Consider the following 23776-nt stretch of genomic DNA (forward strand, 5'->3'; position numbering starts at 1 on the left):
TCCTGTCGAAAAGGCACTCTCGCCTGCGCACACACTTCTGTGCATGCGCATCATCTCAGGTGCACAAATATGCATCTGCCACACCTGTATTTTCAGCCGCTGTTTAAGGGAAAAATGCACATTTTTTAGATGTTTTAATTGTGAAAAATAGATACTTAACAGTGCACATTTTTCCAGTCAAATAAAAGTTGATGTTGTTCAGGAACATGAACACTGTGGGAAAAAAGCTTTGAGGAAGAGAAAATAAGCTTTGGAGAAGCTCAGCAGGCTCAAACACTGCACATTCGCCCCTCCCTAGCTGCGAGAGCTGATTTCTGCACAGTGTGCATGGTGTAGATTGGGCCCTGTCTTCTACCCAATGCTCCCTTGGCCTCAGCAGAGAGCCTGCCCTGTGTCCCTTTGCAGGCAACAGCAGGAAAACCGTAACACATCATGAAAATACTGCCCTACATAGAGGACAGGTACAAGACTGGACAGGTACAAGACTGGGCTTTCTGATAAATGTGCAGATTTTGGTGAGTTGGCTGAAGAATTTGCAGTATTATTTTGGTGTTACTATTTTTGCTTACATGAGAACAATCTAAGTTAAGGAGAGAAATGCAATATTGCATTGCAGTTGCTACTACTGTTAATTTGCTCTCAATTGGTGACTTTTGACTGACAGTACTTTCAGATTTTCACACCTGCTGAAGATGACACAGCTGTAGGACCTGCTGGGGAGTAGCACAAAGGCTTGCATTTTTCAGCCAGCTTCATTTAGGCCTCATTCTCACTATTTAATAATTGGATTTCAAAGAGAGCTGTTGATTCAGATACAGTCCATCTGTTTTGTTAAATGCCCAGCTGTAGACATGTGACATCCCTTTTTTACCCCACATTGCTCCCTTCGATAACAGGTTTAATGGTCACAGGCTCCTAAGAAGCAATGTGATTAGCAGATGTTAAAAGGGGACGTTTTTCAGCAGGTTCTTGGTGTGAAGTGGTAATTTGAGAGGTCTTGTGTATGGGCTTGCTAAGGTCTGATTGATGGGTTGTCTGGCTTAGACTCTGCTAGTGCTTTGGAAATTACCTCATTTCCACCACTACCCTCCCCACTCCATTGAGGCCAGGTGGAAATGTTTATGTGGAGAGCAGCCAGAGTGCCATTTGTACAGCTGGAAGACTGCTGCTTCCCATAAGCAAATCAAGACAAAGTATAATAACTCCTCCCTTACTCAAGACACACTGGATGCATTTATGTTGAGGACCTGTTGTCATGTGAAGGCACAAAGTGCCCTAGAAATTAGCAAGGGTTCATTGTGTTTTATCTACTGTGCCTCTTGCTAAAGTATAATGACTCAAAGGAGCAAATTACCCAAGATGGGTTATATTCTAATCCAAGAGAATGTTGAAGATTTCTTGTTATCTATGTTGACTTTTATTTCATTTCCTTTGTTTTACAAGGTTATCCTTCTATAATACTAAATCTAAATTAAATTGAAACTCAAATAGGTATGTCCATTTATCTTCTTTGCAATATCGATACTTCCTTAAGTGCTTCACAAATAATTAGTAATACTATTAAACTCTAACCTTTAAGAGGAGTTCTCATGGAACATCTACTGTTGTTCAGGACTTTCAAGTGTGAAGGGAATTTCAGGAGGAGCATGGAGGAGAGAATGGCATCTCTTTTCTTTCCATTCCCCTGAGGCTATATAACCAGAGAATTCAGGTTTGGGGCTGGTGCCTCAAACTGTTTCATAGCTCTGTAGCAGGAGGGTTCTGTAGAAGGGTCCTTCCTTCCTCCAGTGACATCCCTGTAGAGTATAAAGGAAAAAAAATGGGTTTTTAAACTTTATAGTATGTATCTCCCACATCCCCCAGTGTCCCTCTTTCCCAATGCTTTCTTGCAACCCCTGTTCTCTTCATGAGTCCTTCTCATGTTCTATACATGCACACACATACATTCTGCCCCCAACATACCACTGCTTTATAAGCTTTTTTATTTTTTGCATACTCAGAGAATTTCTAGTGCTTATAGGAACCATTGCTTAATTTCTGAGGTGTCCCCATTTGGTTTCCAAAATGATTAGTGCCCAGTCACCCATGTTCAGTAATTGAGGAAATAATATTATCAAATGCCTCTGGATGCCTGTTGCTGGGAAACACAAGTAGTGAGTGCCATTGCATTCATGCTATGCTGTGGGGTTCCATAGGAACCTGGTTGTCTACTGTAAGAATAGATACTGGACTATGTACTACTAGGTAGGTCTTTAAGTCTGATTCAGCATTGCTTTTTGTGTTTTTAATGTCATAAAATAAAATCACATGGCATCAGCTTTACTCCATCATGTCATATCCATATTGTGAATTAAATTACACTGAGTGAAGCATTTCCAGGAATCATATTTCAAATCATATTTCAAAGCCCAAGGATATGCCCTTGCATCAGATGAAAAGACTCTCCTGTACGTGGGACATTTGTGCATATTCTTCCATCAAAGATCACTGCCTAAGTATCCCTTTCCCTTCATTATTTCCCTTTACTGCTTCTGGGCCATATCCTATATTCCTTTATTTGACCTGCCCTGCACTGGGGTAAAAAATGGAGTCTGGTAAATAAAGCATTACATAATTTTTTCTAAATGTTTGAAAAGTTGCTTGACCTTTCAGCTGATTTAATTGTGATTGTTATAACTTAGGTACAACTCAAGCATAATTCACAGTATTCATAACTTTATGGTGAGAAATGGAAGGAAAACTAGCGCATAAGCATGCACACAAACTTTTTCCAACGCTATCACTCATGTCTTTCCAACAGTCATTTACAAGTGACTAGCAGAATATTTGCATTGACCCTAATAATGTAGCAGGCCTGAACCCTAAAAGGCCAGGCCTGGGTCTCTAGCTCTTTAAAATGCTGCTTCACTTGGCATTAAAGTCTAGGTGCTTGCAACAAAGCTTTAGTAAGCATTCCCCTGACGGTCTGCCTGCATGAAACTAAGGCGTTTCCCTTTCGCACATTAAGATGGTACAAGGATTATGCACACTGCACATCTGCAGCCTTGAATGTTCCTTATCAGTAGCGGTAACAAGCCAATGCTTTGATGTTAGACAGAGATGGAACGTTGGCTATCCAAACAGGAACTCTTCATAGCACCTGTGTAAATCATAGTATCAAAACTATCCCAGTAGCCATATCTTTTAATTGTGTAGAATGATGTATGCATGCACTGAATACCGTAAGTTTGTGATCTATAAAAATCACTTTCTTTGTGCTCTGGTTCAGAGTGTTTTTGAGAGGGATTCTGCTGCTTTTATTTGAACCTAACTGACTGGGATCCCACTTTGCAGAAGTCTTTGCTTTGTGGAGTTAAGAGTATTGCTGCTAAATGTTATGGAGGTCTAACTAGTTTGTTTGGTATTATTGCAATAATAAAATCTCCTTAGTAAACCTGGAGTTGGCTTATCACTCTCTGGAAATCTGAAAAAATCCCGTTGCCCACAAGAATACATACACGTATTTATTAGATACCTTGAGCATTGTAGGAAAAACAAGATATAGTTTGCATGCTTGAATGTTTTTTGTTTTCTTCTTAAAAGCACCTGTTATATGAAGGGTATATGAAATTCATACTTTAGTGAGTAAATTATTAGTGCTTTGCATATTGTTGAAAAAATACAGTTGGTGAAGATACCTATACTGACAAGCTGCACTAAATAATAAAGAACTCATTCACTGGGGGAAAAAAACTTAAATAGGGCACTGTGTTTTCTGCTTTGCTTTGATACTGTGTAATGGGGAGCAGCAATCTGTGGGGTCTGCAAGTCTGGCAGCGAGAGAGAAAGAATGGGCAGGAAGCAACAGCTCAGCTGAAGAGCCAGCCAGTGTTGGCGAGCAGGCACACCTCCTAAGTTGGTCTGGGCTTTCTTTGGCTTGAAGGCAGAAGTGCCAGTTGGCAGAATAGAGGAAAATGTTGCCCCTTAGTTCTCTCTCTGATCTGCCAGGAACCCATAAATGTGGCCTCTGTCACAGCTTTGGCATTGCTTTTGCTGCTTTCCAGACCCACCCACTTTCTGCTAGTATATTATACTGGACAGAAATTACTTGCCAATGGGTCTGGGAAGGCATTTTATTATCGTACCTTCATTATAATTGGCTAATACATTGCAAGATTTTTGTCTTATTCAGTTCAAGATCATCCCCTTGACCCTTTTGCTTGCCATATTCTGCACCTTTTCTGGCTCTATATCCTTTTCTGTTGTGATAGGGTAAGCAAAGCTGTGCATGATATTCCAAATGCAGCCACAACATAGATGTGTATAGAGGAAGTATGATGCTGAATATTCGGCCTTTTCCCTAATTGCTCCCTCTAACCATGGATAGCTGCTAAATGTCAACAGGAGTGTAGCTAAAACCAGAGCCACTGAAAAATAAGAGCAAGGTCAGTATGTTTGTGAGTGTCCCGAAGTTTGCAGAAGTACAGGAAAATATTTGGGGGGGGGAGTGAGGGTACAAATACCCCCAACAGCCTAGTGAAGACAGTTACAAGGTCAGTGGCCATAAGTTACTGAGTGTTTGTGGAGAGGAGATAACAGGCATGTGCTGGAACAGCCGGCTTGACTGAGTGGCTGTCACACTGAACATGAACATTCCCTGCTGCAAGTTTTTGTTGCTGGTTCCACTTGTAATTCCCAACATGGAGTTTCACAAATATTTTCAATGTTAAATCTAAGAACTGTTTTATGAAAGGATGTGATGCAGTTAATGGATAAGGGCTATTCAGAGACACATGCATTTTAAACTATATTCAAATGCTTTCCTTTATGTCCTTGGAAAACAAGTGAGTGGGGAATAATTTCAAAAGCAGATAAAGAGGAAATAATTTCACTTTCCACATGGAGTTACTGTATATTCTATTTCCATATTGTCTGTATTTTTCTTGGACTGTTTCGCTGTTAATCTCATCAGTGTCAAAAACTGATGGACCTTATCATAGCTAAACAATTCTGTTGTCTTCTATACAATTTTATTGCCAACTTGCTATGGCACCATTAAGTATTTCTGATGAGTTTACCTGCTGCTGCACTGATGCAACAGCAATAGTGTGAAATAAGAGATTGGACCAGTACTGCAAGTAGATATTTGTTGCATATATTGAGGATTTAAAACAAAAAATTAGCTTCTTGTCTAAGGGTGATCACACAAATCAATTTATATCAACTTTTTGTGCTTGGTTAGATGGTTAAAGTACAGATATCTGCTTAAATAAGCATCCTTGCTAGATTGGAACAAGTATTCTTCCAATTTGGGGGCATTTAAAATATATTCTAATGCTACTAATATCCCATGTGGTCTCTTTCTTACAACACTGCAGAAGCACTTAGGGCACAATCCAATGGGAGTGTCCATAAGCCTTTGACCTTGGAGAATTAACGGCAAAACTAAGATCATGGCATCCGGTCCTATCACTTCCTGGCAAATAGATGGGGAAGAAATGGAGGTAGTGACAGATTTTATTTTCCTGGGCTCCAAGATCACCGCAGACGGGGACTGCAGCCAAGAAATTAAAAGACGCTTGCTCCTGGGGAAGGAAAGCTATGGCAAATCTTAGACAGCATAATAAAAAGCAGAGACATCACCCTGCCAACAAAAGTGTGTACAGTCAAGGCTATGGTTTTCCCGGTTGCAATGTATGGCTGTGAAAGTTGGACCATAAGGAAGACTGAGCGCCGAAGAATTGAGGCCTTTGAATTGTGGTGCTGGAGAAGACTCCTGCGAGTCCCTTGGACTGCAAGGTGATCAATCCGGTGAGTCCTAGAGGAGATCAGCCCTGACTGCTCTTTAGAAGGCCAGATACTGAAGATGAGACTCAAATACTTTGGCCACCTAATGAGAAGGAAGGACTCCCTGGAGAAGAGCCTAATGCTGGGAACAATTGATGACAAAAGAAGAAGGGGGCAGCAGAGGATGAGGTGGCTAGATGGAGTCACTGAAGCAGTTGGTGTGAGATTAAATGTACTCTGGGGGATGGTGGAGGACAGGAAGGCCTGGAGGAATGTTGTCCGTGGGGTCGTGATGGGTCGGACACAACTTTGCAACTTAACAACAACAATGCAGGGAAGTCATTGCCTTGGTGTTCTTCTTGCCTTGCAAGAGATGGCCTGTCTGGCTGATGCACTTCAGGGGAGGGAAGGAGGTTGCAGTGCCGTTACGAATACATAAGTTAGCAGACCAGGTCTCCACCCATCTCTGTACTCCAGAACATCTCTTCACTTGTTCTTTGAAGTCTCTCTTCTGACTGCAAAGATGCAGCTCCTGTGTTTTTTGCAAGACAGGGGGAGAGATGCAAACACAGATCCTAGCTCTGTGTTTGGAGTGTTTTTCTGATCTCAGATCTGGGAATTGGAATGATCCTGTGCCCTTCTTGATTCTTCATAGGGACCTTAGGATTGTTCTTCCCTTTACCAAAAGAAAAAAATACATCATCAAAATAACATAAGGTTGGAATTAGAAACCTCATTCTGCACACAGAAGAATATGGCTCGTGGAATGGAACTTCAGGGTCCAACTCCTCCTTTCCCTTAACTCTTGGAAACCTTACAAATCTCTTCAAGTTGCCTGGAAACATCTTTCACAGTGATAGGATGAGTACAATCTGAGGCAGTTTTCCTTCCCTTTTCCTTATACAGTATGTGGAAAGCTCGAACAAAGTCTCATGCAAATGTGAAGAAAGAATAGTCCCGAGTAGATATTTTGCCCACATGGATATGGGATGTGAATGATTTCTACAAACACTGTTTCACTATTCCTCTCATGCTCAGTTCACATTTGTGGCTGCTGCTTGCTTTGTGCCAACTGGAGATTTGCACAAATTTCCTGCATAGAGCTAATTTGTTTCACTTAGCAATTTTGAGTAAATTATTAATTTTGTATAAATTGAACTTGGAAAGGTGCACAAGAAAAATGGAAGCATTTTTGATGACGGATGAACATTTTTGTTAGGCACATGCTTGTATTCAGTACTTCAAATGGGGGAATGCTTACAATTTTATTGCCAACTTGCTATGGCACCATTAAGTATTTCTGATGAGTTTACCTGCTGCTGCACTGATGCAACAGCAATAGTGTGAAATAAGAGATTGGACCAGTACTGCAAGTAGATATTTGTTGCATATATTGAGGATTTAAAACAAAAAATTAGCTTCTTGTCTAAGGGTGATCACACAAATCAATTTATATCAACTTTTTGTGCTTGGTTAGATGGTTAAAGTACAGATATCTGCTTAAATAAGCATCCTTGCTAGATTGGAACAAGTATTCTTCCAATTTGGGGGCATTTAAAATATATTCTAATGCTACTAATATCCCATGTGGTCTCTTTCTTACAACACTGCAGAAGCACTTAGGGCACAATCCAATGGGAGTGTCCATAAGCCTTTGACCTTGGAGAATTAACGGCAAAACTAAGATCATGGCATCCGGTCCTATCACTTCCTGGCAAATAGATGGGGAAGAAATGGAGGTAGTGACAGATTTTATTTTCCTGGGCTCCAAGATCACCGCAGACGGGGACTGCAGCCAAGAAATTAAAAGACGCTTGCTCCTGGGGAAGGAAAGCTATGGCAAATCTTAGACAGCATAATAAAAAGCAGAGACATCACCCTGCCAACAAAAGTGTGTACAGTCAAGGCTATGGTTTTCCCGGTTGCAATGTATGGCTGTGAAAGTTGGACCATAAGGAAGACTGAGCGCCGAAGAATTGAGGCCTTTGAATTGTGGTGCTGGAGAAGACTCCTGCGAGTCCCTTGGACTGCAAGGTGATCAATCCGGTGAGTCCTAGAGGAGATCAGCCCTGACTGCTCTTTAGAAGGCCAGATACTGAAGATGAGACTCAAATACTTTGGCCACCTAATGAGAAGGAAGGACTCCCTGGAGAAGAGCCTAATGCTGGGAACAATTGATGACAAAAGAAGAAGGGGGCAGCAGAGGATGAGGTGGCTAGATGGAGTCACTGAAGCAGTTGGTGTGAGATTAAATGTACTCTGGGGGATGGTGGAGGACAGGAAGGCCTGGAGGAATGTTGTCCGTGGGGTCGTGATGGGTCGGACACAACTTTGCAACTTAACAACAACAATGCAGGGAAGTCATTGCCTTGGTGTTCTTCTTGCCTTGCAAGAGATGGCCTGTCTGGCTGATGCACTTCAGGGGAGGGAAGGAGGTTGCAGTGCCGTTACGAATACATAAGTTAGCAGACCAGGTCTCCACCCATCTCTGTACTCCAGAACATCTCTTCACTTGTTCTTTGAAGTCTCTCTTCTGACTGCAAAGATGCAGCTCCTGTGTTTTTTGCAAGACAGGGGGAGAGATGCAAACACAGATCCTAGCTCTGTGTTTGGAGTGTTTTTCTGATCTCAGATCTGGGAATTGGAATGATCCTGTGCCCTTCTTGATTCTTCATAGGGACCTTAGGATTGTTCTTCCCTTTACCAAAAGAAAAAAATACATCATCAAAATAACATAAGGTTGGAATTAGAAACCTCATTCTGCACACAGAAGAATATGGCTCGTGGAATGGAACTTCAGGGTCCAACTCCTCCTTTCCCTTAACTCTTGGAAACCTTACAAATCTCTTCAAGTTGCCTGGAAACATCTTTCACAGTGATAGGATGAGTACAATCTGAGGCAGTTTTCCTTCCCTTTTCCTTATACAGTATGTGGAAAGCTCGAACAAAGTCTCATGCAAATGTGAAGAAAGAATAGTCCCGAGTAGATATTTTGCCCACATGGATATGGGATGTGAATGATTTCTACAAACACTGTTTCACTATTCCTCTCATGCTCAGTTCACATTTGTGGCTGCTGCTTGCTTTGTGCCAACTGGAGATTTGCACAAATTTCCTGCATAGAGCTAATTTGTTTCACTTAGCAATTTTGAGTAAATTATTAATTTTGTATAAATTGAACTTGGAAAGGTGCACAAGAAAAATGGAAGCATTTTTGATGACGGATGAACATTTTTGTTAGGCACATGCTTGTATTCAGTACTTCAAATGGGGGAATGCTTGCATGTTTTGCAAACAAAAAAGTCTCATACATTCCTGATAGCAATATTGAGAAAGATACACATTAGATACAGGGAATAAATCCAAGTCATATTTGATTTTGAACTTACTTTAGGTCTTGGCGAGGAATGTGTACCCCTTCCTCATTGGTTATGCTGGCAAAGACTAAGAGTTGCAGGCCAAAACATCTGGAGGGCCACCTGTTATGTACCTTGCTGATAGTCACTCAGAATGTTAGCTGTATTTACATAGGAACCAGAAGTATCACTTCAGGAATTCTTAAATATATTATCTATAATAGTTTTTTAATGTAGTATTGGCTTGCATAGTTTCTCAGACATTTCTGACTTTAAATGAAGAAAAAAAAAACATCCTGTGATAATTTTCTATCCAAATAATTATTCCAAGGATGCCCTGAGATGGATGGTTCCTAGTGCAAACAATTAGCAATAAGTAGAATTGCTGTTGAATTACCCCATTGGTTTCCACTGTGTTCTGTCTACAATACTAAGCATAATGCAGGTGCTCTGGAAAGACAGGTCTAGTTCACCAGACCATTCATGTGGTGGGGGTATCCTTATTTTTTGTTTAATTAAATTGCATATGCATGTAAGAATGTTTACCTGTTACTAATGAAGAAATGTCAGAAAGCTGTTGGCTTTGGATTAGAACTATAGATTTGGAAGGATTTAACTAAAGTGAAAAACAAGTTGCTAGGTTACCGGTGACGGGATTTTTTTTCCCTAATTAAAAATTAACATAGTGTCATAGCAGCATAAAATGCATTCACAAGCAATATTTTGCTTTATTTTAAAATCTGAAATAGAAAAGTGTTCCATTGCTAATTTTAAAAAGGTGGATGGGCAGTAGTGTTGTAGGGCAGTTACTGTCATTTGCAAGACGGTAAATGCTATTGAACTAAGTAGAATGTAGTTGTGCATCTAAGTTGCAACCCAATTCACATTTACTTCAGAGTAAGCTCTATTGAGATATATGGGTTCTTTTTTGAGAAAATGCTCATAGGATTGTACTACACTGTAAATTACCTTGAGGGCAACCAGCCTTAGCTCCAGCTTGTTTATCAGAATTAAAACACATTTAAAAATAGTATTGAAATATAAATGTTGGCTACCATGTAAAGAAGTTGATTTTGGATTATTGGAAATGCCTTGAATATTGCAAATGTATGAGTACACAAAGACATATATAACAGCATAACTTGCTTACAAATAAAATAATCAAACTGTAGAACAATTCATTCTTTTGCTCAGTTGTAATAGCTTAAGCTTGTTCAGGGACACGTGGGTGATGAATGCATCAGATAATGTTAATCATACTGCTGCAAACCATAACTTTTTAACCTAGAATATTCCAATGAGACTGGCATGCATCTACCAAGTTATCTTGGCCAGCATACCTGACTGAAGTGCTTATATAAGCTCATGCAATGCCAACGAAACATATTCTGTGACATTGCCCTGGCACAGAAGTTGATATGTACTCCATTGTAGGTATTTATTTGTTGGCTCAACAAGTTTTAGAATATAAGAAAATACCCTGCTACCTATGTATCTTAAATTAACCAGGGTACTGATATTAGTGAATCAGCGTATTTGTTCAGTACCATAATGTTCTACATCTGTATTATTTAAGTTTCTACTGCTTTCCTTTGCTGAATGTTAAGTGGAGATGATGCACCATTATAGAAATCATGGTATATAATTTTTATATGCATAGTAGCAAGCAGAGTATGATGAGATCACCTCCCTAGTATATATGGATTTTAAACAGATCTTTTCCAGATAGTTGTTAAATGGTCCAATTATCTCCAGATGAAGAAGCTCTGAGTACATAGATTTTATTGCAGTTTTAAGAATGATTCTTAATGACATAATCGTTAACTGCATAGCAGGCATTTCTGCAACAGGGTTCATGCTATTTGCTTAGCAAGTGCAAGCACTGTAAAGCAGGGTTTTTTCCTGCTCTCACAAAGTCTCTCTATCTGTAATGCAGGCATAAGAGTGGTGGTTCTATGTGACCAGACTGTTAGAATGAGCTCTTTCTGGGTCACTCTTTGAAACACATGTCTGGAAACTTTATGATAGGAGTGAGATCCGAGACATACTCTTTATTGTATTTACAGCCTTCCATTTTCCTCTTGCAAGGAACCTGAAGTGGCTTACATAATCCTCCATTTTATCCTTCTTTTTGAACTTATTTTTTCATTACAGGCAGTTCCATTGACTTAAAATCTGTTTTGAGATCAAACTTCTGGTCAATATAGTAAACCCTGAGACACACTGGACCCAGGACTGTAAAGGGCAGTCGTTGTTGTTTCGAGCCTCCTGTTTATTAAGGTCTCTGAAGAGGCTGCCCCACATGTCTTGCCAATATCTAGATTCTGCTTAATTGAGGGAGCCTTCTTTGTGGTTGCCCCTGGTTGTAGAACTCTCTACCTAGTAAGATCCTCTTTGCATTCTCTTTGTTGGTATTCTACCACTGGTCCAAGGCCCTCTTTTGGCAGGCATCTGTTGGGCATGACTTATTGTTAATGTCTTCCTGTAATTTTATCTGTATTATGTACTGTAGTGATTTGTGGAACTAGGACTCAGGTATCTGGGTTTTAGTCCCCATCCAGCCATGGGGTTCACTGGACAGTCACAGTCTCTCAGGCCAACTTACCCCACAGGGCTGTTGTGAGGATAAGATTGAGATGAGAAAGAGGATTGTGTAAGCTTCCTCGAGTACCTTGGAAGGAAAAAAAGGCAAGATATAAATTTAATAAATGAATGAATCAATGTGTTATAAAATGGTTGTTTTGTATCTAATTACCTTACTGTAATTAAATTGTTGTTTTGTATTTAATTACCCTAACCCTTACTCTCCAACCCCCTTGGTATTTTTTTAAAGTAGAAAAGGGGATACAGATAATTAAAATAAATTAATGAATAAATTTGAACAACATCCCTGGGTATTTGATAAGCTTTGTACATGTATAAATTATTGCAGGAAGGGAAGCTATTGGATGAATAGCACATTAGTTATTTTCAAGCTTCCTGAACTCATTAGGTTATATATATTTCTATATGTAATATTCAGGTCTTGAACTACAAGGATGCACAATTGCTGTATGAAAGCAGTATATTATAAAGGATTCTATGTGGAAGAAACCAAGCAAATTATGTTTAACTTTTAGAGATTTATTTGTCTTTTGATATGTCATTATGTCATAAGTGAGTAGCCATAATTTATAATTTTCCTTTTGAAATAGTGAGTTGTGAAAGAGAAGATCAAAAGAAACCAATGATGGGATGATGGTTAAGAAGCATCAACATGAGTGAATGCTTAATCTGTGTGCTGGCTTCTCAGGATGGCTGATTCTTTTCAGATGGTTGCACATTTTCTCCAGCATTTCAAAGTATAAATGAAGTTAGCTATGCATTGCCCTGTCTGAACATATTTAATGTTGCTAAATAAATTTGATCATAACTGTGTGAATAGTCATTTCCATAGTGAAACTACTTTGTTTACATCATCCCATTGTGCATATCCCATAACCTTTAATGGATTCTAGAGGGAGCATGATTGATGATTGATTAGAGAGTAGTAAATCCCCTATACTCCTCACTAGTCAGACCTCACCTGGAATACTGTGTCCAGTTCTGGGCACCAAGATTTAAGAAAGATGCCAAAAACAAAATTAGAAAGGGTCCAGAGGAGGGCACCAAAACTGAAGGACTGCCCTTTGAGGAGAGACTGAAAGAACTGGGCATGTTCAGCCTTGAGAAGAGAACACTAGGGGCAGGGGAGGACATGGCATCACCCTATAAGTACCTCAAAGGCTTTCATGAAGAGGAAGGTCAAGATCTCTTCTTGCTGATACCAGAGTGTAGGACATAGAATAATAAATTCAAGCTGTGACAACCCAGATTCAGACTAAATATCAAGAAAAGCTTCCTGTGAGAGCAATATGACAGCGGAACCAGCTGCCTAGAGAAGTGGTGTGCTCTCCCACACTAGAGACATTCAAAAAGAAACTGGACAGCCATCTGAGTGGGATGGTGTAAATTGGCGCCTTGTAACAGTAGGGGGTTGGACCCGATGGCCTTCATGGCCCCTTCCGACTCTATGATTCTATGATCTGGATTAGCTGTTACAAGAGATTCCTATCATTAGAAGCATCAGCCTTGATGTTCTTTCCTCTGTAGTATGCATATAAACTAAACCTAGTGGCAGGATTGACACCTAACAATAATCCTAATGTATTAAATCACAAATTGCATAAGACCTACTGAGTACAGCACTGCAGCCTGTGTATGATAAGTTTTAAAAGGACAAGAAAAAGATGAGCAGTTACTTACTTATTTTACTGTTTTGAGGGGGAAGAAAGCTGTGTTGATATGTAGTTGCCTTCATATATAACAATAAGCCAGTATTCTGGTTTATTAAGCTGCTGTGTGCAGAACTGTATTTTCATATGTATGTTGGCTTAATTCTGGGTTAGGTCATAGGACTAAAGTATCCATACCTATTTGTTTGCCTGTTTGTGTGATCAAGAAGAGCAAATTGACTATGTTTTTGTTTAGATTGTAGTTTAAATTGCTAGGTTAGGTTGAGAGTCATTCACAGTTGCTCATAAGTGTCTCCAGATTTAGGATAACCCTTTGGAAAAACATATTTGTGAGTAAAAACATTTCACTGTGCATAGGTGAAGCCTGGTATTTGCGTAAGCAATGTGTTAAAACTAAATGATAAGCATTTTTAACATGCATTATGGTAACATTCATGCCAGATAATAACTGTTTCTGGATCACATTTATCCTATAAAGTCTATTTCTATGTTTTGGTAATTCCTTAGTGGAAAATTAAAATAATACAGTGTAGATGTAGTTGCAATTTTCCAGATGTAGTTGCAATTTTCCATATTTTCAAATATGATTGCAAACTTTTAAGAAGTATGTCCCTTGCCATTGCCACAAGGTTACATTTCCTTAGCTCAGTGGTTTTACCCACCAGTTTGCAGATTGAAGCCATTCCGTGGGAGATTTCTTGCCTATCGGGGGGGGGGGGGGCATCCCACTCACTGCAGGCTTTCTTAGATGGTATAGTGTTTATGGGGTGTGTGCCAGTACCACCAGGGGACCGGGGAAGAGAGAGACAGCTCAGTGGGAGCAGCTGGGAGCCACACCTCACTGATTTTGGTGCTTTGTTCTTTTGTTGGCATTTTTTGTTGCTCAGTTTCTGGTTGTTTTGGAGAATTTTCTTTTCCTTCCTTCCATCCGTCTGTCCTTTGGTATTGTGTTTGGAAACTAATACACAGAATACAGTATTATGTGAATGGTGCTTTTTGTTTCTGCCATAGCAGTCCCCAAGGTGGTTTTCCTGTTTTTGCTGGTCCCCAGCTGTGAAAAGGTTGAAAACCACTGCCTTAGCTAATAAAATTCCAGGTCCTTTATGATAGCTGCCAAAGCTGAGAAGGGATTCACCTGACTAAATTCATTTTCCCTTATGATCAAACTTTTTGCTCTCACATTAAATTCTATGTGGAACTAAGTTATGGGAAAGTTCAGAGTACATTTGGATCCTAGGCCAATGCCTGTTAAGGAAAAGTGAGCAGACTCTCTGGACAATAGCTTCCAGAACTGCATGCAAGGGAGTAGGTTATTTTACTGTAATGATAATGTGGCTTGCAAGTTATGGTGTGAATTCGAATTAAGTGGGAACAATTAGAAAATGCTAGTCTGTGGTCTACCCCCTTCTTCCATTAACAAGGGTGTTTTCTGTTTTTTTCTTACCTGGAAAGCTGTTTTCCAGGCTGGGCAGTGGGAGTGGGAATAAGATTTACTCATCTTAAGTACTTTTTCAGAAGATTGCTAATCAGAGTGTCACTTCCTGAATACCAGACAAACTGAGAAAGATCTTAGTAACAGAGTGGATTTGTTTTGTTTCCAAGAAGCGTATGTTATATCTGTGCACTAATCCTCAAGAAAGGAGGCTTTCTGTATGTTAAAAGACTATTACTCATACTTAACAATGGAGATACTCTTACGGGAAGACTAAAGCAATGGTAGCTTTGAAATTTGGCAGGGTTCTTCTCTCCTACTACAAATTGCCGTACCCTGAATAAATACCTCTTTCTGATTAAACAGAAACCCACAAATTAAAAATCTTTTGCTTAAAGGAATACTCTACAACTGCACTTATTCTCTCTGATTAACCACTAGATTCTGGGACTGGATGCAAGCATTCTAGAAAGCTCCAGTTTGACTCATTAGTTGCAGTAACATGCTTGGATATTTGGTGGAAACGAATGGAATTCTGTTTTCATTCATAATAACATTTCTGAACTCAGAACTGTGTTCACTCATGGTGCCCTTCACATATTGCTTGGAACTTCAGTTTATCCTGGGAACTCTATATAAATTATCCTTAATCCCTTGAAAGAGCCACACTTTCCAGGCTTTCCTGCTGCACAGCAGGGATGAACACCTAAATTTCTTTTCTGGAAACATTACTTTTGTGTGAATTAGTTTAATTTGGTTTATGAAATTCACTATGGCAACATATGATGATGGCCATTTGGTTAGATGAGGCTATTCTTCAGTTGCTGTATATATGGAGCTATTGTTTATTTGATTATTCACTTGATAATTTAAATTATTTATTTGATTTGTCTGTTCTTACTAAGTGTAATGTTACTTAGGATTAGTACTGTTTTTCTTGTTGATAACAATAATATTTTTATGATGCTTCCTGGTTTTGAACTCACATTGCTTTTATATTATGAATGTATGCTTTGGAATCTACCTTAGCATGGTTTGATCATAAGAGGCAGCCTATAAATATTTTAAAGAGATGAATTAAATAGGAACATTGGACAAGCGGGACTTGTAACTGGGCCTACATATTTTAGTTCCTACTTATGCATATTTGTGCCAACCCTGTCGTTCTCTCTTCAAAGAATGCTTCAACTGAAGACTGCCTAGTTTAATTAACTGTGGTTTGCAGTTATGTCTGAACTCGAATGTTATGGTTACCAAGTTCAGGGGAAAAGGGGGCCTGAAATTTCAAATCCTTGTTGGAATAAGGTTGTTCCAAACCTTGTTACTACAGGTTCCCCAATCAGATAGGTGGATGTTTTCAGTTTAATTTATTAAATATCAATACCAGCCAATAGCCAAAGCTCTCTGGGTGGTTCATACCATTGAGATGTGTGGAGAAAGGAGGAAGAAAGGGGAATCATACATGGATGGAACGTACTGGGACAAAACTTCTCTATAACTGGATACCTGAAGGGGCTCTCCTCCAGAGCCTTCCATAAGAGGTACCAGGAAGCAAAGTACCTGGAGGAGGGCTTTCTCTGTGGTGGCGCCCCATCTGTGGAATGCGCTCCCCAGAGAGGTCCGCCTGGTGCCGTCGTTATTTGTTTTTTGGTGCCAGGCCAAGACCTTTTTATTCAAACAGTATTTTAATAATCTTTAATATTTATAGTTTTAATTATGCATCCAGGGTATTTCCAAGTTTTAATTGTAATTGTAATTCTATTTGTTGCATTTATTTGTTGTTGTGAGCTGCCCCGAGGCTGTGTAGCAATGGAGACAGCATATAAAAAGTTTAAATAAATAAATAAACTTGGTTTAAAAGCTAGAAAAGTCAAGCTGTTGTGATGCACTGGTTAGGGTTGGGAAATCTGGGCTCTAGTCCTCACTCAACTGTGAACTTAACTGACTAGTTACTGATTTTCAGCCTAGCTTACAGAGGATGAAACAGGCAAGAGGTGGCCTGTCTTAACTGTCTGGATTCCTTGCAAGAGAAAACAAGGTGGGGCATAAATGTAATACAGAAACACATATGTTGTGCGGAGGAGTAGGCATGGTTGGGCACAGAAGCAGGGCCCTTCATGCAAGAGCCCCCAGACTTGCTCTTTCTTCCTCTTCATCGCTGCAGCCTACTTTCTCACTTACCTCCTGTTTTGGCTTATATGGTGATAGTGCTGAAAAGGGAGTGGGAGCTGCCATTGCCTACCTGGTCACTGGCTCCCTGCTTATCAAGCAAACAAATGCTGACAGTGAGGAGGAGGCAGCTGATGACAAAGACAAAAGGGAGCCCATTAATGGTGACTTGCCCAAGGGCTCAAACTGTGGAGCCTGAACCAATCTCTGTCATGGTGTAATATGTGAACTTGGACTGTGCACATCAAAGTGCTAATGTCTACCCATCATGATGTTTATTGGGTGAACTTGGCCGCTTAGTCTCTTTCATCACAACCCACCTCTGTTGAGTGGTGTTGATAGAAATGGGCAGGGAAAATCACATGTATGCTGCCTTAAGCTCTTGAAGGGTAAGCAAATTAAAAATGTAGGAAATAAATAAGGGGCTGTGGTGGTTGCAGAAGATGAACGGAAAAGATTATGATTTCAGAGCAACAGTTGGGAGGGTTGGAGCTGGTCCATCTAGTTATTAATTTACAGTGGGTTGTGGTTTAGATTTTTATTCCCAAGTGGTAGATTTCAGGAACTGTGTGGGAGGGTTGCTAGGCAGTCAGCTGGTGGGGGATCATTGGGCAAAATCCAGCAGAGCTTTGAAGGAGAGGGGGAGAAACATTTTGAGGTACAGGGTTAGAACTAACAAGCGCTTTATTAGTGATTGTATATATAAAAAACTGAATTAACTGAAGGGCTCTGATTGCAGATTAAGTTCTGAAGAATCTAGTTTTGGTTCAAACAGAATCCAGCCTAACCATTTGGAGGATGAAATTGTTTTTTTTTTCTCCTGACTGACTCTGATTCTGTTATTGTATCTGTTGGACGGTATACACAGTTGCTTATCAGTACTGCCTCTTTATATATCAACGTGGATTTTATTCCAAAATAACTTAATTAAATACATACGTAATCACATCATTGGCCATTTAATGTTGGGGTACAATAAAGTTATGTCGGTTTCTTTTTTTCACCTGAATAAAGCATAAACATCTGTTAAATAAATTATACATTTCAGAGTAAAACCATTTATAACACGGAATGAGTTCATGGTGGATTTTTAAAATTACGATAGGGAATAGCACACACAGCATCTAGTGTTGTTGCATGATTAGGCTGACTATGACTAAGGTCTACAGAGAGAAACAAGCAAGGTAGAGCTTTTTTAACTAATTCTTTCCAGACTTTGTGTGACTTGCAGAAGACTTTGGTTCTTCCACTACATTATTAATTTATGTGTTAAGGGCAATATAATATCTATAAATCTGATTTAGTGCTTGACTTTTTCCTGGCTTAGGTAGGCCCCAAACTTCAAAGCACAGATGAAAATGGGCCACTTGCTGAAAAATCTGAGGGATTTTTGTTTACTTGTAAGTAATGTATGGATTAAATATAATTTAAAAAAATGTAAATTGAATTTGTAGCAACTTCGAATTTTTCCATAAACTCTATTTCATACAAGCTTTTTAAACCAAAACGTATAAATCTTTAAAAAAAGGAATTGATAACCTAGCAAATAACCCAGTATCAAACAGAGTTAAAGATGACTGTTTTGCATAAATTGCTCTTTTAAGAACAAGCATGATAAATATGTCATCATATATTCTTATTATGGTCTCTATACAGGAAACTCAGTGTTGGGCTCTTTGATTCAGGCTGCAAAGATATCACTGCAGATAGCCACCAATTCTGCTTGGGTTGCTTTGTACTTCTGTTTTATGCCCCACATGTCAATTAAGTTCTGTTTTTGAAAAGATAGTGTTTTCTTCAGAAAGATAAAAAGTCTTTTAAAAAAGACAGTGCTTTACTTCAAAGGATTGTGGTGCCCAGTAGTTTATATCCCTTGGAATTTCTTCCCTTTATCTTCTATAGCATCTCTCACCCCCTTTCTTCTCTATTTATATTAAGGGTTTTCTATTCTTCTTCCATAGGTGCTCTTCTCTGGAATTTTAAAAGTTAAACATAAGCAGATAACAACACTTTCTCAGCTAATTGCTTAGCAAACATACTATTTGAGTCTTCTGCTATCAAACTTCTCAAAATGCTGAGTCTGGAAAGTCTCAGACCACTGGTTAATCTTTAGTGCATACAGCCTCTGATTTTACCAAGTTCTGAGTGTTCTTGTGCTTCTTGTGAGGTATATAGATACCTTTATCTACTGCTTTCATCTGACCATCATTGTTAAGGGAGGTTTGCTGCACATTTTTGCTTCTAGCTGAATTGCCATTGTAGTTAATTGAAAGTCTGTGTTCTTAACATATTTTACAATTTTCTTCATAATTTAGACCAAAATGCATGACTTTTTTGTACATCAGGCAGTGCCAGTGGGCACACACACCTGTTTCTCCACAGATACACAAGCCTGGAAATTCTTTTGCTAGAGATCAGAGATAAGGAAGGGACTAGCCAAGGATTTCCTGAGATTTTTCTGGCAAATGCTACCTGTAGTAAGGTAATTTTCTTCTTACCTCCAAGCTATCATCATAACAGAAAACCCTTAGGCAATGCTACTGCCACAGCAGATATGGGGGGCGGGTTGTGAGGGCTCTGGTAAGTTACCAGGAATGGCTTGGGTGCAAATGCCACCCACTGGATACATTTTCACCATCCCTGATTTATGTGTTTCGGTCAGGACTCTTGGTACAAATCCCATGAGTGCTATGGCCCCTGTGGGAACTTGAACATCATCTGTGAAGTTCTTCACCCACTCTCCCTTTCAAAAATTATTTTCAATAAAGAACTTGATAAACATGGTAGTGCCATGTTTTCCTTCCTGTATCTGCACATGCAGTAAGTCAGCATGTTCAGTGGGCAGGAAGAGAGGGAAAACATGGTTCTCCTTCCACACATAACTCTTCCTTTCACAGACCTTTTCTCTCTTTCCATTTCCAGCCTTTACCCTGCTATGTCCTGCCATCCGAAGTCTCTCAATGCTATTTCTCTCTGTTCTCTGCCATCAGTCTTTTCTTCCCCCGTCCTAGCCACTGGCCTCACTCTTTATCTCCCATATGGCCATTCCTTTATTTTACTGTTATCCACTGTTGTCTGCTTTCTTCACACTTTCTCTTTGCCTGGCGCCTTGACTTGACTTTTGTTTTCCTCCCCACAAAACCTTTAGCCTTACCATATCTCTTCGCTTACCTTTTTTGGCTTGTCCTCACAGGGTGCCCACTGCAGTTTCTCAAATTCCAAAATGTACCAAAAGGTCCAAAAGGTTGGAAACCCCTGGTTTATGTTACTGGGGAGAAACCACAGTGTCTCCCCCTCCAACACTGTTTTTCCTCCATGTGCAAGAGAAAGAAAGCAAACACTTAAGCTTTCACCTTAGAAGAAATCCCAGTTCTTTGAACTTGGGGACCACAGAATTGTGTTTTGTTTTAATAAAAGTTAACATACATGATCTGATGGTTTCCATGAATACTAGCTCTGAATTCTGCTTTGTTCTCAGGTAATAATAAAAGCCTCTATCTCCTTACCTTGTAAGCAGAAGATAAAAGGCAGACGAGAGTACTCAAGACTATTGACAGTTTGTTCATGATCAGAGAAACCATAGTTTAGGTGATTATCTGAATTGGGCCTTTTGTACTTTTTTACTACTTTTCTTATTTTGTAGCTCATTTGAGCAAAATCTTGCGATACTTTCTCTTTTTTCTTTATATTTTCTTTCTCATCCTGCATTAATCTTAATGTTATTAACTACATTAGGCATATAGACCTTGCATTTCTGCTTTGCAACAGTTTATCTTCTCGTACTTTGTTATAACCCTTTGGGTGGTCTTATGGATAGGATGTGCTTTTTTAGCATTATAGCATCTTGTATCCATTAATTTGAGTCAGATGACTGCAACAGGGGAAGATCTGGCATATTTCAAGTGGAATGCACTTCTCTTGCTGACGCCTATGTGAAGTGCTCCCATAATTAAAGAAATTGTGTTAGTGTCTTGCAATTTCAAAGTTCTGTTCACCCTTAAAATAAAACTATAAGGCAAACTATATTTTGTTCAGTACAAACTACTGTGAATGTAGTCTGTACTGAACAAACTACAATATTTATTTGTCAATATTTTTCTAATAGTAGTAGAGACATTGTAATTTACTTTTAATGGAATGGTCCTGTGGATGTGTTTTGGCTTTTGTTCATCTCTTATAATAAATTGCATTTTAAGATCACAATAGAGATCAGGTCTCCACTAGAGCAGCTCACAACAGAAATATGGCAGAGGATGGTGCTGTATAAGTGGAGGTGCTAAATAGTATATGCATTATAGTAAACGTTATCCAAGGATAGTGAGATTGCACCTGTCTTGTTTATAGACTGTCTTACAGACTTCTGTTGAACTAACACTGCCCTCATGTGGTGGAGGGTGATAAGAATACTGACTTTTTTATTAGCTTCTGCATATTATTTCTTCCCTGTAGCCCTTTGACATCCCTGTCCACCCCCACCCACCCATTTATATTTCAGGTACAGGTTTGAATTTCAAATCTAAATATTAATCTGTGTGCTTAGCTATCAGATACATGTGTTTTGCTCTGCCTTCTCCCCCTCCATTTGTTTATTGAAGATGATCACCCAAGAAACTTACTAAAACAATGCCCCCATCATCAAACAAGGCCTTGAAAGATGTAACCCCAGTTCAGTTAGAAGCACAGGAAGTTGCCTTCTCTGCCAGTCCATCTAGCCTAGTAGTGTCAATGGCCACTGGCAGGATTTCAGGCAGGAGATTTTCCTGCCCTACTTGGAGTTGCTGCTGATTGAACCTGTAAACTTGTGCATGCAAAGCTGAGTCATGCCCCTCTCTCTGTCACTGAGCCACCTGAGCATTCTTTATTTAAGTAACTTTTGCATCTTGTAGATGAGATAGATATGGAAAATCCTTCAGTAGGCCTTGCAGTGAATTACCCTTACTGCTGTATAAAGCTTCATAACTGGCTGGTAGCATGAGTTTCTGTCCTTGATTTCTTCTAGCTGCCTGCCCTTTAAATTTTCTATTTTATTTTAATTCAATTGGTAGCAAACATAGTGGTACAATAATCTATCATGATTATGCAAACTTTATCAAACTGAATATTGTATGTATCCATATATAGATGCACACATGAAATATGAAAACCAGGCAAATTTTGGGAATGGTGTTTGTTAGACATGGACAAGACGGTGATGATGATATATGTTCCCATCACTTGTGAAGAGTGAAAACCCCAAGGGGCACACTGCTTGCTTGGGTTTGGTTCTCTTAAAACCATTGGATGCTTATCAGTACTAGTTAGTAATTGCACTTACAGTCCTGTCCCTGCTGAAGGAATCTTTCCTCCTCTTAGGAGCCAGATGGCACCACAGAGCAAACTGTATCAGAAGACGTGGTGGGAGCAAGGGAGAGGATCGTGGGCTTGCCCCTGCAGAAAGAGAGGCGTTCTCATTCAGGGGCAGAACCATCCAGCCTCAGAATGTGTTGTTTCCTTAAGAGATAAATTGAGAGGGCTCCTGTAAGAGGTAGTACTAACTCCAAAGAAGGATTCCTCTAGAGCAGTGGTTTTCAACTACCAGTTCAGGGACTGGCACTGGTCTGTGGGAGATTCCCTGCCGGTCCATGGTGGTGGGCCGCATCCTGCTTGCTGTGGACCAGTGCAGAGGCTGGCTGTGCTCCACTACCTCTTCCTCAGATGGCATTGCTTTTGTGTGGGGGGGGGGGGGGGGGGGGGGGAGAGACAGCTCAGTGGGAGCCAGCTTGGATCCACCCCTTGCTGATTTCAATATTTTGTTCTTGTGTTGGCATTCTTTTGTTGCTCAGTTTCTGTTTGTTTTGAAGGTCTGTCTGTCTGTCTGTCTGTCTGTCTGTCTGTCTGTCTTTCTTTCTTTCTTTCTTTCTTTCTTTCTTTCTTTCTTTCTTTCTTTCTTTCTTTCTTTCTGGTATTGTGTTTGGAAACTAATGCACAGAATACTTTATTGTGTGTATGGTGCTTTTTGTTTCTGCCTCAGCAGTCCCTGAGGAGGTTTTTGCTGGGCCCCAGCTGCAGAAAGGTTGAAAACCACTGCTCTAGAAGAAGGAATTCCCCAAGAACACCTTTTGTGATGTACAAGGGACTGCTGGTCCTTGTATGGGGCTCAGGGGCTCTGGTAACAAAGCATGCCTGTTCACTCTAGTTGTTGTTGGAAATGGCATTGAACCTCTGCCTGATGCTGTTTTTTCAAATTCTGGGTGTTCTTGCCTGATAGCCTGTGTATTTCACTTTGGTTGCATTTCTGACTTCTCTCCAGAAAATCCATATTTGCCTAGTAAACCATGTTTGACCCTGGGCTTGCTTTGACCTCTCTATTGTAGATAGCTTTATGTTTGCATAACAAAGAGCTGAAGTTAGTTGAGACAGAATATTTGTTTACAAATATAAAGGTTAAACAAATACAGAGGCATAGATTAAATGCTGCAACAGACCGTTGCTGCTTCTACATCAGGTTTCCAACACTCTGGGATGTTGTTCTGCTCTAAGCATCTCTTTCTCTGTATCTAATGGAAAACTGCAGTCTCTCTTCACATGCAAGAAATCTGAATTACCTCATCCTTAGCTGAAAGGAGGAAAGATCTGCCCTCTTCTGATCGTTTTCTCATATTTAAACATTCCAAAATGGTGCAATATCAAGCTGGAATGGTCTAAACATTTGATTTCCATAGAAACACTTCCCCTGTGCCCTCCAACAAAAGATGAGTGCCAACTTCGCTAAGACTGTTAAGGCAATCTCCAGCAGGACT

At 39.8% G+C, this 23776-nt stretch overlaps 1 protein-coding gene across 1 annotated transcript in view; it reads left to right on the forward strand.

The window, feature by feature from the left end:
• The first annotated feature begins 269 nt into the window (after positions 1-269).
• The window catches only part of LHFPL2 (LHFPL tetraspan subfamily member 2), a 75039-nt gene continuing 51532 nt past the window's right edge, over positions 270-23776 (forward strand). The window contains exon 1 of the mRNA XM_044446375.1: positions 270-515. The gene's annotated coding sequence lies outside the window, so the exon portion shown is untranslated. The remainder of the gene's footprint in view (positions 516-23776) is intronic.

This window comes from Varanus komodoensis, unplaced genomic scaffold (assembly GCF_004798865.1).
Source record: "Varanus komodoensis strain SLA01 unplaced genomic scaffold, ASM479886v1 scaffold5, whole genome shotgun sequence".
Classification (NCBI taxonomy): domain Eukaryota; kingdom Metazoa; phylum Chordata; class Lepidosauria; order Squamata; family Varanidae; genus Varanus; species Varanus komodoensis.